The 15,900-nt window shown below is 48.6% G+C and overlaps 1 protein-coding gene across 3 annotated transcripts in view; it reads left to right on the forward strand.

Annotated features, from left to right (window-relative positions):
• LLGL2 (LLGL scribble cell polarity complex component 2) overlaps positions 1–15,900 on the forward strand; it is an 876,878-nt gene that overhangs the window by 619,924 nt on the left and 241,054 nt on the right. The window lies entirely within an intron of this gene.

Here is a 15,900-nt window from a genome sequence, read left to right on the forward strand (position 1 = left end):
ATCACAACATTTCATGAAGTCACTGGAAAATCCACAAGCATCTTTCTCGGTGATTATAAAGGTGCAGCAAAGAGTCCCTACATGTGCTCTTTTACTTCTAGCGCCTGGTTTCAAGAAAACAGTGTAAGAAAAATGTCTTTCTCTGGTCATAACTCAAATAGCACCTCGGACTGCTAAAGAAATCTATACCTCAGAATCCAATCCCAAACCAGGACACTGTTGTTGTCTCTGCAGTCAGGAAATGGCATGCCTCTGCTCTAAAGACTTCTGTTCTACCAAATGGACTCTTTGGCTGACTCTGGTTCGTAGAAAGGTTTGCAGTACAGCAGGTATAACTCTGAATTCTGCAAGAGCTTCTACAGTTCTTGGCAGGTATGATTGTGACTTGTGCGAGGATACTCAACCCTTCCAGAATACCTTACCAAGTGACATAAAACATTTTAACAAGCAGTTAATCAAGGCCTCCTTAACTCCTTATGTTATGAAGATTTCTACAGTGCACAGCTACTCACAAGAGTGTCCCTGCACAAAAGGCATGACCGCTCCTACATATGAAACTTATGCTGATTGTGTGAAAAGCCAAGTTGTCAGTTTCTTTTTGAAGAAGGGAAGGTCTTGTATAGATGCAGATCCCTAGGGAGCATGTTCCAGTTAAGCTGTCCTGGATACAAAAATGATCTGCCGCCTGTTCTGAGCTGGACTATAGCCAGATGTTCAGAGGAGGAACGCAAGGTGAGGACTGGAATGTAGTCGTTAATCCTCTCTCTCAGATAGCCTGCCCAAGATCTGTGCATCTAATATCTAATGAGATATTTAGTGCCTCTGTTGATTTGGCATTCCTACTTTAACAGAACACTGGCTTAGCTCAAATGAGATCTTCTTGGTTGAGACTTGCATCTCTTAAAAACAATGCTTTTTCCTGCTCTTCTGAGGTGCTGTGCCCTTTGAACAACATGCTGACAATGAAATACAGCGTATGAACTTGGAAGCTGTTGGTCTGTAAGAGACCAAAGAATCTACAAATGCTGATGGATACTTCTAGCTGCAGATTCCTTGTCTGGTGAATAACCTCCGGCACCTGACTGGATCTGAAGAATTTTCTTAGAAATTTCCTTGTGCGTCGGGTGGTGGCATCATGTGGCTCCACATCAGGTCCATCTCATCCCTGATTTGTTGTTGGGGACCATTTCATATCTGCCACCTCTACGCACTGGCGTCCGTTGGTCTCCCTCTTGTGCCCGTGGGCTGGAACAATCTTAGTTTGGAACTGGGCCAGAGAGACGGTGAAGGAATATTTAGGAGAAAGCTCAAGACATGGTTTTTTGTCCAGTATTGGGGTATCTTTCATAGATTCACATGCCTGAATCATTCCCCGTCGCCGAGGCGGGAGTCCCACTGTAACAAATATACAATAGCAGTGCCTTAGTAAAAACTGTAGTAGGCCGACAAGACTATAGGCCCAAACAGGCCCAAATCTTAGTAGCCTATCCACCTCCTTATGTAAAAAGAACTGAAAATAGTTCCTAACAATCAGAGGTCAGCACCCTCTAGAACCTTCCCAGCAGAGGCAGTTCTCCTCAGATTTTCACCGCACGTCGTGTGGAAGGGAGTCTCCCTGAGTGCCTTCTCAGTTTTTCTTCATTATTCTTTCAGGATGTCTGAAAAGAAAGCTCTCCAAGGCTTGCAGGACCTGTGATAAAAAGAGGGTCCATGTAGATGACCAGCACAAGGACTGCATCTACTGCCTACATCCTAATCACATTGTAAAGGATTGTAGGATTTGTCGAACCTTCCCTGCCAAGGCCATCAGGGACAGGGAGGCAAGAGTTCTCTTATGGCTCAAATCATCTTCTACAGATGAGGAGGACAGGGCCTCTACTTCCAGCAAAGGAGACAGATCCAGAGACCGCTTTTCTCCTGAGGGGAAAAAACATGATAAATCCTCTCACAGAGCTTCAGATCACACAAGGAGGTCGTCTTCACCTCCTGCTGGATCACCTTTACCTCCGCCTTCAGAACCTACCAAGTCTTCAGCAACAAAAACAGTGAGTAAAGCCCAGGTCAAGACTCTGTCACTGGTGTCTTCAAACACAGTCTCTGTGACTTCTTCTTTTTAAAGCTCTTCTACTACGGTATCTACTAGAGCTATAACTTCTCCGATAGTGTCATCTAAAATTTCGACCACTAAGAAATCGTCTTGGGACACTATCTCTTCAAAATCGTCGTCGACGTTTATCCCGTCGACGACGGTACCATCAGTGAAGTCATCATCGACGAAAACCCAGCGAAGTCATCGTCGACGAAGAGCCAGTCGACGTCTAAGATCTCGTCGACGAAGAGCCCGTCGACGAAGAGCCCGTCGACGAAGAGCCCGTCGACGGCAGCCCCGTCGCCGAAGAGTCCATCGACGGCGGCCCCGTCGCCGAAGAGTCCATCGACGGCGGCCCCGTCGCCGAAGAGTCCATCGACGGCGGCCCCGTCGCCAAAGAGTCCATCGACGACTGCCCCGTCGCCGAAGAGTCCATCGACGACGGCCCCGTCGCCGAAGAGTCCATCGACGACGGCCCCGTCGCCGAAGAGTCCATCGACGACGGCCCCGTCGCCGAAGAGTCCATCGACGACGGCCCCGTCGCCGAAGAGTCCATCGACGACGGCCCCGTCGCCGAAGAGTCCATCGACGACGGCCCCGTCGCCGAAGAGTCCATCGACGACGGCCCCATCGACGAAGAATCCATCGACGACGGCCCCATCGACGACGACCTCGTCAATGAAGTCCATCGACGGCGATTCCATCGACGAGCCCGTCGACGACGAGCCCATCTATGACACAGTCGGCTGTTGTTCCTTTGGTCCAGACGCCCATGTCGACAAAGAGCCCTTTTCTGACCGAAAGTCCACCTTTGAAATCTTGATCTGGGTTACCTCCGAAATCTCTAGCTTCCCCTGTTACGTATACTCATTTTCAATTGAAAACGTACCATAGACAGGAATATACCAACATTTCCCCATTGTTACCCTCACATATCTTAGAGACATATGTAGAGGAAGAAGATTCTGATGAAGATGATGATTAGGAGGAATGCCCTTTTGGGATTGCGCGCCAACCATCGGAGTTACAGATAAAATGTCAAATGAGGATACCTTTCATGAGCATTTTTACCAAGAAGACTTGTCTACGCCTTATCATAGACAGTCGCAAAGAGAACCAAGATCGGAAGACACGGGTCATATTCCTTCTTCATTAATTCAAGATTTACAAGCCATGTTGGCCGATTATCGGCAGAGGTTTCCACCTACAACCTCTACTCTGACGGTACCTACTGTACCGGTGGTTACACCGATTCCACCACCACCGTCACAAGAGCCTGCCTCACCAAGACACCTTGTAGAACCAATGCCACAAGGTAATCAGGATACTTCCAGATGATGACGGAAGAGAGGAAGGTGAATTACCTCCTGATGATGTGACTAGAAATCCTTGGGATGACTATGTAATCCCCATTCCTTCGCCTCCTATACCACAACCATCTGACTCGCCACCGTAGGATATTGGCGGCTTTCATAATATCATGCAAAGAGCTGCTGCGCGGTTTGAACTTCCAGTCACTATTGAACAGTCGGATTGTTTTCTTCATGACTTTAAAGAAGGGTATAGGAGAATCACCAGGGCTATACCGATTATAGATTTCATTTGGAAGGAAGGACTATGAAGACGCCTGCCTCTATTCCTGCAGGCCTTCCTTGAATCGAGAAGAAGTATCGGGCAACACCAGATGCTCCATCTTGTCTGCTGGGTCACCCGCACCCTGATTCGGTAATTTCACAGGCTGCTCTACAGAGGTCAAAAAATCCGCCTACCCCAATCTCTAGACAACCAGATAAAGAGGGCTGACAATTGGACTTGATAGGAAAGAAGTTTTCCACCAATGCTGCCTCATCCATCAAGGCAGCCAATTCTCTGGCAATTTTGGCATGTAATGACGCCAGATGTGGTCAGAGTTATCAGAATTTCTGGAGCTGATACCTGAAGATCGTCAGCAGGAAGCACGAAGGATAGTGCTTGAAGGAGAATGGGCTGCATCAGAAATAATTGATTGCGCCTTAGACATTGCAAACACTAATTTTAGGCAGCTAGCAGGATCTGCTGTTCTCAGACGCCAGGGATGGCTCAGAGCAACCTCGTTTAGACCAGAGGTGCAGACAAAGATTCTTGATATGGCTTACGATGGCGAGTCACTCTTTGGTAAGCATATAGATTACGCATTATTGACCATCAAAACAGACACAGACACGGCTAAGTCGCTGGGTACCCTGCCATATAAGAGAGGTTCTTTCAGAGGATCTAGGGGCCATGGTTTTTCCTCGAGTGGAAATTACCACAATCAGCAAAACAGACAATACCAATGTCAATAAAAACAGCATTAGTATCAGTCGTCATACAGGCAATCATCCTCAAATAATTTCTCTCGTCAAGGCGGACGCCGGCGATCGAGCAATCAAGGCCACGACTCAAATAAGCGACAATAAGCTTTGCCGGACGCCAGTCCAACCTTCTCCCCTCCCTGTGGGCGCGAAGATCTCAGCCTTTTCCCAACAATGGCAGAACATCACATCAGATCAGTGGGTCCTCGACCTTGTTCGAAGAGGACACACTCTGGAGTTCTTAAGGAAACCACCTACGACCCCGCCCAAGGGTCCCCCTCCCCCTCGTCTTCACTTACTGTTCAAAGAGGCCTTAAAGATGTTCCGCAAGAATGCAATAGAAAGAGTTCCAGTCTCGCAAAAAGGAAAAGGTTTCTACTCTCGATTCTTCCTCATAAAGAAAAAATCGGGGGAGTGGCGCCCGATTCTAGACTTGCGCAGATTCAACAAGTTTCTGAAGAAACAGAGTTTTTGGATGGTGATGTTAACAGATGTGTTGAGCTGCCTCAACGAAGGGGACTTTATGGCTTCTCTGGACCTGGAAGACGCTTACTTCCATATCCCTATTCACCCCAAACATCGCAAATACCTATGATTCAATGTGGCTGGCGTCCACTTTCAATTCAAGGTGCTTCCGTTCGGTCTAAAATCAGCCCCAAGAATATTCACAAAATGCCTAGCTCCAGTCTAAGCCACACCGAGGTCTCAAGGAATACAAGTCTTTCCATACCTCGACGATTGGCTGCTCAAGGGTCCGTCAAAGCAAGCTACGAAACAAGCTGTAAAAAGTTGCCTCAATCTATTCTGAAATCTGGGACTTACTCTCAACGCCAACAAGTCGCAGTTGTAACCCCTCCAAGTTCTGACCTTTCTGGGCGCAACTCTAGACATTCAACAATGCAAAGCGTTCTTGACTCAGGATCGCCAGAACAAATTACAAAGCCTGGCAAGGTTGATTTCAAGAAATAGTCAGTTTCTGTCCGAACATTCGCTTCTCTTCTGGGGATGTGCTCTTCAGCGATCTGTTTAGTCCCACTTGCAAGACTCTGGATGAGGCCACTGCAAGAAGAGTTGCACAAACAATGGCAGCAGGCCAGAGGGTCATTCGACGATTCCATAAAGGTGACCACAAGAATGAAACCGCTCTCCACTGGTGGTCAAAAAGAAGCAATCTATCTGTCCCACGTTCCTGGCCATTTTCACAGAGTTTGTCCTGACTACGGATGCATCTATGGAGGGGTGGGGAGGACATCTCCAAGACCTTCAAATTCAGGGTAGTTGATCTCAACACTATCAGCAAAAACACATCAACTGTCTCGAACTGAGGGCCATTTTCCTCTCTCTGCAAGCATTCCTCACGAGAATTGCGAACTCTTTGGTGCTGGTGCGTACGGACAATACCACCAGCATGTATTACCTCAACAAACAAGAGGGAACGAGGTCTCTCTCCCTATCACAGGAAGCTCAAAAGATGTGGTAGTGGGTTATCAAGCATGGCATAACCCTCAGAGCAGAGCATGTCAAAGGAACTCAAAATTCCCTAGCCAACAACCTCAGCATATCTCTCGCAGGTTGCCACGAATGGGAGTTAGAGCAATGGCAGGAGAACATGATCTTCCAGATGTGGGGCACACCAACTCTAGACCTGTTTGCAACGCAACAGAACAGCAAATGCCTCTACTACGTCAGCAGATTTCCTCAACGGGGATCAAGAGGGAATGCCCTGTCCATGTGATGGTCAGGGATTTATGTGGACGCTTTTCCCCCCCGATACCATTAATCCCGAGGGTTCTGCAGAAGATGAAGAGGGAACATTGCAGTCTTATCCTAATTGCTCCTCGCTGGCCGAGGCAGTATTGGTTTCAGGAGTTACTTCTGTTGTCACAACAACATCCGATTCGCCTCCATCCAACATTAACCATGTTGACAAGGGAGAGAGGTCAGATTCTGCATCCGGATCCACAATCGCTTCACTTGCACGCATGGCTCCTGACTTCTTAGAATTCAAAGATCTCCAAATTTGTCAGGACTGTAGAGATGGTCTATCTAAAGCCCGCGCTCAAAGCACTATCAGAACATACCGCTTTAAATGGAAGCGCTTCTGTCATTGGTGCGAAACAAATAAGGTACATCCACTTCAGGACCCACCAGAGGATATTCTTCCCTATTTACTATCACTAGCTAAAGCAGGTCTAGTGTTCCCATCTATCAAAGTCCATCTCGTTGCAATTTCTAGATTCAGAAAGAGCTCTAACAAGCCATCACTTTGTTCTTCGTCACTTATCAAACAATTTCCTTAAAGGGCTATTCCGGGCTTTTCCTCAAGTTCGACCTCCACCTCCAGAGAGGGGTCTCAATACAGTTTTATCTCAATTGATGAGAAGACCTTTCGAGCCAATTCACAAGACTGAATTAAAAATTTTTACCTGGAAGGTAGTGCTTTTTTTAGCCCTCACCTTAGCCCGGAGGGTTAGTGAAATCCAGGCTTTCACAATCTCAGAACCTTTTCTTCATTTCTCTAAGGATTACGTTACTTTGCGAAGAAGTCCAAAATTCATTCCAAAGGTCCCGTCTCAATTCCACCTCAACCAACCAGTAAAGCTTAAGACTTTTTTCCCGGATCCTGTTACGCCGGCAGAAAAGGCTTTACATTCTCTTGATGTAAAACGTTGCTTGAAGTTCTACCTTCAAAGGACTAAGGGTATAAGAAAATCCAATCAGCTGTTGTTCGCTTATGGTCAAGCCACGATGGGACAAGCCGTTACAAAAGCAACGGTAGCCATATGGTTATCTTCTGTCATACAGTTTTGTCATGATAAAGCCAACAAACCTTTACTCAGAAAGGTTAAAGCACATTCCACCAGAACTATGTCTGCTTCTATAGCCTTATTTGCTGGGGTCACGTTGGAGAACATTTGCCGTGCTGCGACATGGAAGAATGTTCACACATTCACGAAACACTACTGCTAACAATCTGCGTCGCAGGACGACGCAGCAGTGGGAGAAGCGGTTCTTCGATATCTTCTTCATTAAGGTTAGATTTCTGAATGTCTCTCAGGTGGATTTCTAATGTTTCTAATTGTCAAATTTTGTTCTTAAATATGAAATATGTTGAATGGCTATAACTGTTTCATTTCAGAAGGTTTTTGCATTTATATGTATGTGCATATTTTAAGTGCTCTATAACCTTCCGGATGAGTGGGGGATATGTAGATTGATGCTTTGTCTCCCACCTTCCGCAAACTACATTTTTAGACTTACTGCTTGCTACTCTGATTCAGGCATGTGAATCTATGAAAGATACCCCAATACTGGATAAGAAAACAAGTTACTTACCTGTAACTACAGTTATCCAGTATTGGTATCTTTCATAGATTCACATGCACCCACCCTCCTTCCCGGGCTGGACAGTTCTCTAATGGGGATACTTACTCCTCACTTGTGCTAAGAAAATCTGAGGAGAACTGCCTCTGCTGGGAAGGTTCTAGAGGGTGCTGACTTCTGATTGGTTGGAACTATTTTCAGTTCTTTTTCCATGAGAAGATAGATAGGCTACTAAGATTTGGGCCTGTTTGGGCCTATAGTCTTGTCAGCCTTCTACAGTTTTTACTAAGGCACTGCTATTGTATATTTGTTACCGTGGGACTCCCGCCTCGGCGACGGGGAATGATTCAGGCATGTGAATCTATGAAAGATACCAATACTGGATAACTGTAGTTACAGGTAAGTAACTTGTTTTCTTACTCTGTAGTCCACTTCTATTCCTTTTCTTTCATTTACTTGACTGCATAGTGCCGGGACACTCTTTGAGTACCCTTGCACTTAATGAATCCTAAAACATCAACTTCATTTTTCCGTGCCTTCCAACACGTATCTGGAGCACGCTCCCTCAAATTATGTCAGACTTGACAGAGTTTTTCTTTTACTATTTCAAGTGTGCTAGAGACATGTACCCTGATAAAGGTACAAGTGTGCAAGGGCTGCCACAAACAGATGCCAGTGATCTGGGGTGTCTTGGCTCGAACCACGACATGGCATAACGCAGGAAATTTGTCAAAATGAACCCAAAGCCCATCCGAGACAGTGAGGCCAAGTTGTAAATTTCGGAACATTGCCAGAAGAAGAAATAGGTCCATTCCCAGTTGAACTTGAGGGTGCAGATGTGTTCTCACTCTCCAGGCCGATGTCCTAAATGCTCATCATCGAAATAGAGATCTTCATGTAAGTCAAAAAAATCAAAGAAACACAAGAAGTGTAAGCACAGCTCCCCTATGTTCTGACACACCATGCAACGCCCCGAGTAACTCCAGGCTTGGAGCACGGTCACCCACCCTAGAACTGATTCCAACCCTCCTTCCAATTTGGCCATACTTTCCTGGCCCTGTAGCAATGCAGCAACAAATAAGGGAATTTTAAGATGGCTATGGACTGAATCTTCAGTAGCCAACTGGATCGCTCCGGCGCTCCTTCGACTCCCCCCCCAACCCCATCCCACCCGTTCCGAGATGACCACCAGTTTGTCTACTGCTGGCATGTCAGTCCCCCAATGCCGTCTGTGTCACTTGACCTCACCCCAAGGTCAGCCCTAGCTTTGAGCCCAATGATTACTCTTTACACAGCACCGAACGACTATGCCGTCTGATAGAGACTACCAATGACAATGGCAAAGGAGGCAGATTCTTCTGTAGCCTCATTAGGTAATATTGAGTGAAGGTCAGGGGAAGTGCTAAGCCACTGGCATCCTGTAGGGTTAAAAACATGTTTTAGTTGTTATATGGAGTACTGGTATCGTAATCATCATTGGCATTTGTTTCAGAAGAACCTCTAGGTCAGAGTGGGGGTATATACGAGGTTAGTGCATCATTGTTAAAAATTGTTCTGGGTTTGCTTCCAAAACCAACAGGACTATTACCACCCTCTCTGCCGTTGGTGAACAAGTAACTTACCTTTGGTAACGCATTATCTGGTAGAATACTCAATCAAGCTGCAGATTCCTTACCTTTGAATTACCTAGGCGTCCGGCTGGATACGGAAACTTTTGCTGAGCAGTACCTCTTGTGTGCATCGTCGGGTGGCTCCATTCGGTCCGTGTGATGTCGTCCGCTTCGGTAGCATCAGTTATGACATTGCAGTGCCTATATAGGCGCCACCCACGCGTGCGGACGTCAGTTCTTTTCTTTCCGCACCAGTTAAGCGCCGATCCAGGAAGAGCTACCCCTCTGCCGCTTTTTTGCAGGTTTTTTCTCGACTTTTGTCAAATTCAGAAGAATTTTTACACCACTTTGTCTTCGATTAATGTCTTTGAGGAAGACAGGTTTCAAGCCATGTGGTGCTTCCCACCGCATGATGTTGGTTACTGATACCCACCTCGTCTGTCTCTGGTGTCTCAAGCGCGACCACGATTTGAAGTTGTTCTCGGACAGCCGGGCCATGGCTCCGAAGGCCTTGAGGGAGCGAGCGGTGAAGCTCCTAGCCGCCCAGCAGTCGACACCAATCAGCGAGACTCCGCGGAGGTCCCGATCGAAGAAGAGGTTGCGGGACCACTGCCGGAGCCCTAAGTCCTCTTCATCCCACTTGAGGACCTCGGGACACCCAGGGAAGAGGCATAAGAAGAAGAGGAAGTCCACCTTTGCTGGCGTCCGTCGTCGAGCGAGGAAGGAGCACCGAAGCTCTAGCCACAGTTCTACTGAGCCGGAGCCAGAGACGACTTCGCACCTCCCACCCTTTCCAGGAGCCGGAGCGACTCCTGCTGAAAATAAAATAATTTTACGAGGCCATGTATTTGAGCGAATCAACCCGCTGAGGAGCCTTCGGGCCTGCAGAGTTGGAAGTTGGTCCCATCAGGTTTGACGCAGTCTGCTCCAGCCAGGGCGCCGGTGGGGCCTCAAGGATCCGACCCTGGATCTGGGTCGACACCGGTTGTGCCATCGCTACCTTTTCCTGCATCGGACCTGAAGTCGGTGCCTGCGGCTCCACTGGTGCCCATTGGCGGCATCAGCCCCATCCCCGATGACACGGAGCCGGAACAACGTTGTTTGATGCTAATTCCGGCACCGATTGAGCCCAGAGTTTCTCTGTTATCGTGTGAACACTTTGAGGATGTGCTAGGCTCAGGAGAGGAATGGGAGGGGTCTGTGGACTGGATACCTCCTCAGATACTGGCATGCTTTCTCCGCCAACAGTGGCTATGGAGGAGGGGGGCATCCTATTCCATGGTGGGGAATAGGGAAGCTGAGGTCCTTGCACTAGAGCTACCCTCAGTCCATGTCAGGACTAATCTCCTGACTGAGGTGCTTCAACCAGGGGCTTCCACTTCCGAACCCCTTTTGCTCCTTAATGAAGCACTTACGGACGTCCTTCTAGGCACGTGGTCCAAGGATTAGCACAGGGGCTCCTGTGTATCGGACGATTGCATGCGGCCATTGCCCAGTTCTGGGCGACCCAAAGTTCCTCAGCCAACACCTCACCCCAGAAAGTTTGGTGGTGCGTGTTCCCTTCCGCCCCACTGGATAGGGAATCCAAGAAGTTGGAAGCATTCGGGAAGAATTTTTTTTTTCCTCCAACCTGGCATTGCGGTCGGTGAATACTGCATGCTTTTTGGGCCGTTTCTCCCATTTCCTTTGGGAGACGGCTGCGCAAGTGCTGCCACAGGCCCCGGAGGATACCTGCGCTGTGCGCTCTCAAGTGATCAAAGATGGGAGGGATGCGGCTAAATTCACCATATGACCTATGCACTGGGCAGGTCAATTTCCACAATAGTCTCATTGAGGCGCCACGCCTGGCTTGAAAAGCTGGGTTCTTGGGCGATGTCCAGGCTAATCTGATGGGCATGCCTGTTGAGAGAACCTACCTTTTTGGGGAAAAGGCAGACTCGGCGCTGGTCAGGTTCAAGGACTATTGAGCTACGGCCAGATCCTTGGGCCTCTCCTCCACTCCATGTGACCAGTCTTCCTTTCGTGGTAATGGAAGGGGTTTTCAGACAAGTCAGCCCTATTCCAGCCACCGTCCTACAGACTGCCCAAGCCATGGGAGGACGTGGTGCATTCCAATACAGTAATGGAGACCAAAAGCCACACTGCCACCATCAGCCGCAGCCTCCAAGCACTCCTAGGCTGATTCTGCAGAGCCACACTACTCCAGTTGGTGAGAGAATTTGTCATCATTTCGCCACTGGAGTTCCATAACATTGGATAAGTAGGTTTTGCCGATCGTCCAGGAGGTCTATTCTCTACCTTTCCTTTCATTTTCTCCTCTCATTCTGCCAAATCGGGAACGGCTGACAGAGGATCATTTAAAGTTGCTCCAAGATGGAGTTACAGCTCTCTTGGCCAAGGGAGCTATAGAAAGGGTCCCGGTTTCAGAAGTAGGCAGTGGTTGTTATGCCCGCTACTTTCTGATTCCGAAGATGAACAAGGGGTTACGGCGCATTTTAGATCTTCGACCTGTCACTCTCTTCCTCAAGAAGAAGGAGAAGTTTAAGTGGCCCACTCTAGCTCAGGTCTGGTCTGCCCTAGAAGACTGGATGGTAGCATTGGACCTGCAGGATGAGCATTTTCACATCCCCATCCTGCCGGGCCACAGGCATTTCCATGCGGTTCAAGGTAGGCCGCGAGCACTTTCAGTTTACCGTGGTCCCCTTCAGACTTACCAGTGCCCCACGGGTGTTCACCAAGGTGATGGCGGTGGTTGCAGATCCTCTGCGCAGGCTAGGAGTGTGAGTCTTCCCCTTCCTCGACGATTGGCTATTGAAGGCGTCTTCGCCCCATGTAGTAGTCTCCCACCTTCAGACTGCGGCGAACCTCCTGCATTCGCTGGGGTTCTATATAAACGTGTCACATCTGGTTCCTTCTCAGATGCTCCATTTCATTGGAGCAGTTCTGGACGCAGTGCAGTTTCGGGCCTATACTCCCGAGCTGTGAGTCCAGGATATTAAGTTTATGATTGTGATGTTTCGGCCTCTATCCTGGATTTCGTTGAGACTGACTGAGACTGTTGGGCCTTAAGGCCTCCTGCATCCTGTTAGTGAAGCATGCCAGGTGGCAAATGTGGGCTCTGCAGTTGGACCTGAAGTTCCAATGGGCACAGTATCCGTGAAATCTCACCGACATGGTCCAGATCTCGAAAGGAACTGTGAGAGATCTGCAGTGGTGGTTGGCGAACCTTGATTGGGTCAATGGCAGATCCCTCTCCCTTCCCCAACTAGATCTCAGTCATGACAGATGCATCACTTCTGAGCTGGGGCTGCCATCTGGGAGAGGTGGAGATCAGGGGACACTGGTATCCGGAGGAGTCGGAGCTCAACGTAAATTTGTTGGCGCTTCGAGCTATCCAGTTGGTATAGAAAACATTTCTTCCCTCTGTCATGGGAAGCTAGTGCAGGTGTTCACAGACAACACCACTACCGTGTGGTACTGCAACAAGCAGGGCGGATGGCTGGAAAAGCAGGGCATAACCCTGGTGGTTCAACCCTTGGCAGGTTCCCTGAACGCCAGGCCGGACAAACTCAGCTGTCGATGCCTAGCGGATCACAAATGGCGTCTCGAGTCGGAGGTAGTGCAGGATCTTTTTCGGCAGTGGGGAGAACCTTGGTTAGATTAGTTCGCCTCCGAAGAGAATGCGCAGTGTCCGCAGTACTGCACGCTGGAATTCCAAGGCAGTTATCGCTCACGATGCCTTTTGTTGCGAGTGGAGCTCAAGCCTGTTGTACACCTTTCCGCCCATACCACTCCGTCCCAGGGTTTTGAAGAAGATCAGGAGAGACCGGGCCCAAGTCATTCTTGTGGCTCCGGACTTGGCGAGGAGAGTCTGGTATCCAGAGCTTCTGAAAATGAACATCGATCCTCTGATCAGGCTGCCCCTTCGGGAGGATCTTCTGTTGCAGCAGCAGGGGAGGGTTCTCCACCTGAACCTGTCACCGCTGAACTTCCATGGCTGGAGATTGAGCGGCGACAGTTGATAGCTTTTGACCTTTCTACTGAAGTCAGTAATGTTATTCTGGTGGCCAGGCGGTCCTCCACTAAGACGGTATATGCCTGCCGTTGGCAGAAATTTTTATTATATTGTACAGCAGATTCATCTGACTTAAGTAGAAGAAGGAGGACAAAGAAGAGCCGAAGAATGTAAGCACTGTGGACTAGCTCTGGACTTGGGGCCAAACTTTGCCTGCCTGCTCCTATCTCAACAGTTGCAAAGACCCGACTCGTCCTGCAGCTGTGCATCGTCCAAAAGCCTTGGAGGGCTGCCTGCACCTCGCCTTTTTGTGGCCACCAGACCAACACTTTTCTCTTCAAATCTCATTGTACACAGATTTCTGAAAGGGCTGGCTCACCTGTTTCCGCCTACGCCCTTTGTCCTGCCTCAGTGGGACATTCATTTTTTCCTCACCTATCTGATGTGCGCTCCCTTTGAGCCTTTACACAATTGTCTCCTCTGGCTGTTGACCATCAAAACAGCCTTCTTGGTAGCGATTACATCAGCCTGGAGGGTGAGTGAGCAGCAGGCTTTATCTTGTTCGCCTCCTTATCTTATGTCCTTTCTGGACAAAGTGGTGCTTTGGACCCGGGCATCCTTTTTACCGAAATTTTCTACCCCTTTCCATCTGGGTCAGTCCATCACATTGTCCACCATCTTTGCTTTTCCGCATCCCTCTAAGGAAAAGGAGCTGCTCCACCGACTGGACCCAAAAAGAGCATTGTCGTTCTACCTTGACCACACTAAAGAGTTCCGGGTGGACGACCAACTCTTTGTGGGGTACGTGGGAGCGAAAAAGGGAAGGGCCGTGCAGAAAAGGACCATCTTTTGCTGGGTCATTTTCTGCATCAAGGTCTATTATGCCCTGGCAAAGATGCAGCCCCCTGAGGGTTTAAGGGCCCATTCCACCAGGGGAAAGACACCTAAGGCCTTGGCATGGAGTGTCCCGGTGCAAGACATCTGTCAGGCACCAACCTGAGCATCTTTGCACACGTTTGCAAAACACTACTGCCTGGAAGGTCAAGTCTGCAGGGATGGGCACTTTGCTCGCTTGGTCTTGCTGGACTTCTTAGTATAGGATATTGGTCCACAGCTCACTGCCGGGATGGTATGGCTTGGGTATCTAATTCAAAGGTAAGGAATCTGCAGCTAGAAGTCTCTATCTGATTAACAAGTTATTTACCTTCGGTAGTGCCTTATCTGGTAGAGACTCTAGCTGCAGATTCCTAACAACCCCACCCATGCCTCCCTGCTTTGCGGACTAATATTGTAGGCCTAGTTTTACTCCCCTTTTCAGGGTCCTAGTTTTGCACACGACTACATCAGTTACTTTGTGGCTCTGCGCTTCTGCCGTGGAAAAAAGTACTGACGTCCATGCGCCTGGGTGGTACCTATATAAGCACCACAACGTCATCACCGATGCCGACGATGGCACGCCTATCCGAATGGAGCCACCCGATGCCACACGCAAGGGGTATTACTCAGCAAAAGTTTACGGATCTAGCCTGACACCTCGGGCATTCAGTGGTAAGGAATCTGCAGCTAGATTGAGTCTCTACCATATAATGCGTTACCGAAGGTAAGTAACTTGTTCATCAATGCCAGAGAGGGAGGCAATAGTCCTGTTGGTTTCAGAAGCATATGCAGAACAATTTCGTACGATGACGCATCGACCTCGCATTTACCCACACTCTGACCCAGAGGCTCTTCCGAAACAAATGAATGACTATGCCAATGATGATTATGATACCACTACTCCATATAACAACTAAAACCTGTTTTTAAACCTCCAGGATGCCAGTGGCTTAGCGCATCCCCTGACCATCACTCAACATTACCTAATGTGGCTACAAAAGAGTCTGCCTCCTTTGTCATTATCATTAGGAGAGCATCAGATGTTTTAGACCTCACCCTTCTCACCAGCGAGTTCAAGACAAATGTCTAAACTGAGGTCTTTCTCCCAGGACACATAACGCAGGAGCCTCTCCTCCCTTTCAACAAGGCATTCTGTTGGGCACCTGCTCAAAGCCAGGATCTTGCCTTCTAGTAAGCAGACAGATTGCAAGGCAGCACAAGCCTGTCCCGGGGGATCCTACCTTCCTTCTCCAGTATCCTTTACCAGAAAGCCTGGGGGTACAGGCCTCTAACAGCTGACTGAGCCCCAATGCTTTCCCGACTACTCCCAAGATAGAGAGTCGAAACACTTGGAGCGTTTCGCGAAGAGAATATAATCCTGGGATAGCCTTGCTCTGAGGTCAGTTAATGCCAGCTGTTTCCTGGGGAGATATTCACATGTGTTGTGGGACATGGTGACTGACATCATGCCAGATGATGTTTGACCTAACCTTCAGTGCCTTATATAAGACGGCCAAGATGCTGTGTAGTACTTCATACAATCAGGCCTGGACACTACCTTCTGCCAGGGTAGAGCGGTTGTGCTTCGGTACCATGCCTGAATCCATTCCACCAGATTTTCAAGTGATATCCAAAAGTCACTCATGGACATGC

The sequence above is a fragment of the Lissotriton helveticus genome, chromosome 7, assembly GCF_964261635.1.
Source record: "Lissotriton helveticus chromosome 7, aLisHel1.1, whole genome shotgun sequence".
Lineage (NCBI taxonomy): Eukaryota > Metazoa > Chordata > Amphibia > Caudata > Salamandridae > Lissotriton > Lissotriton helveticus.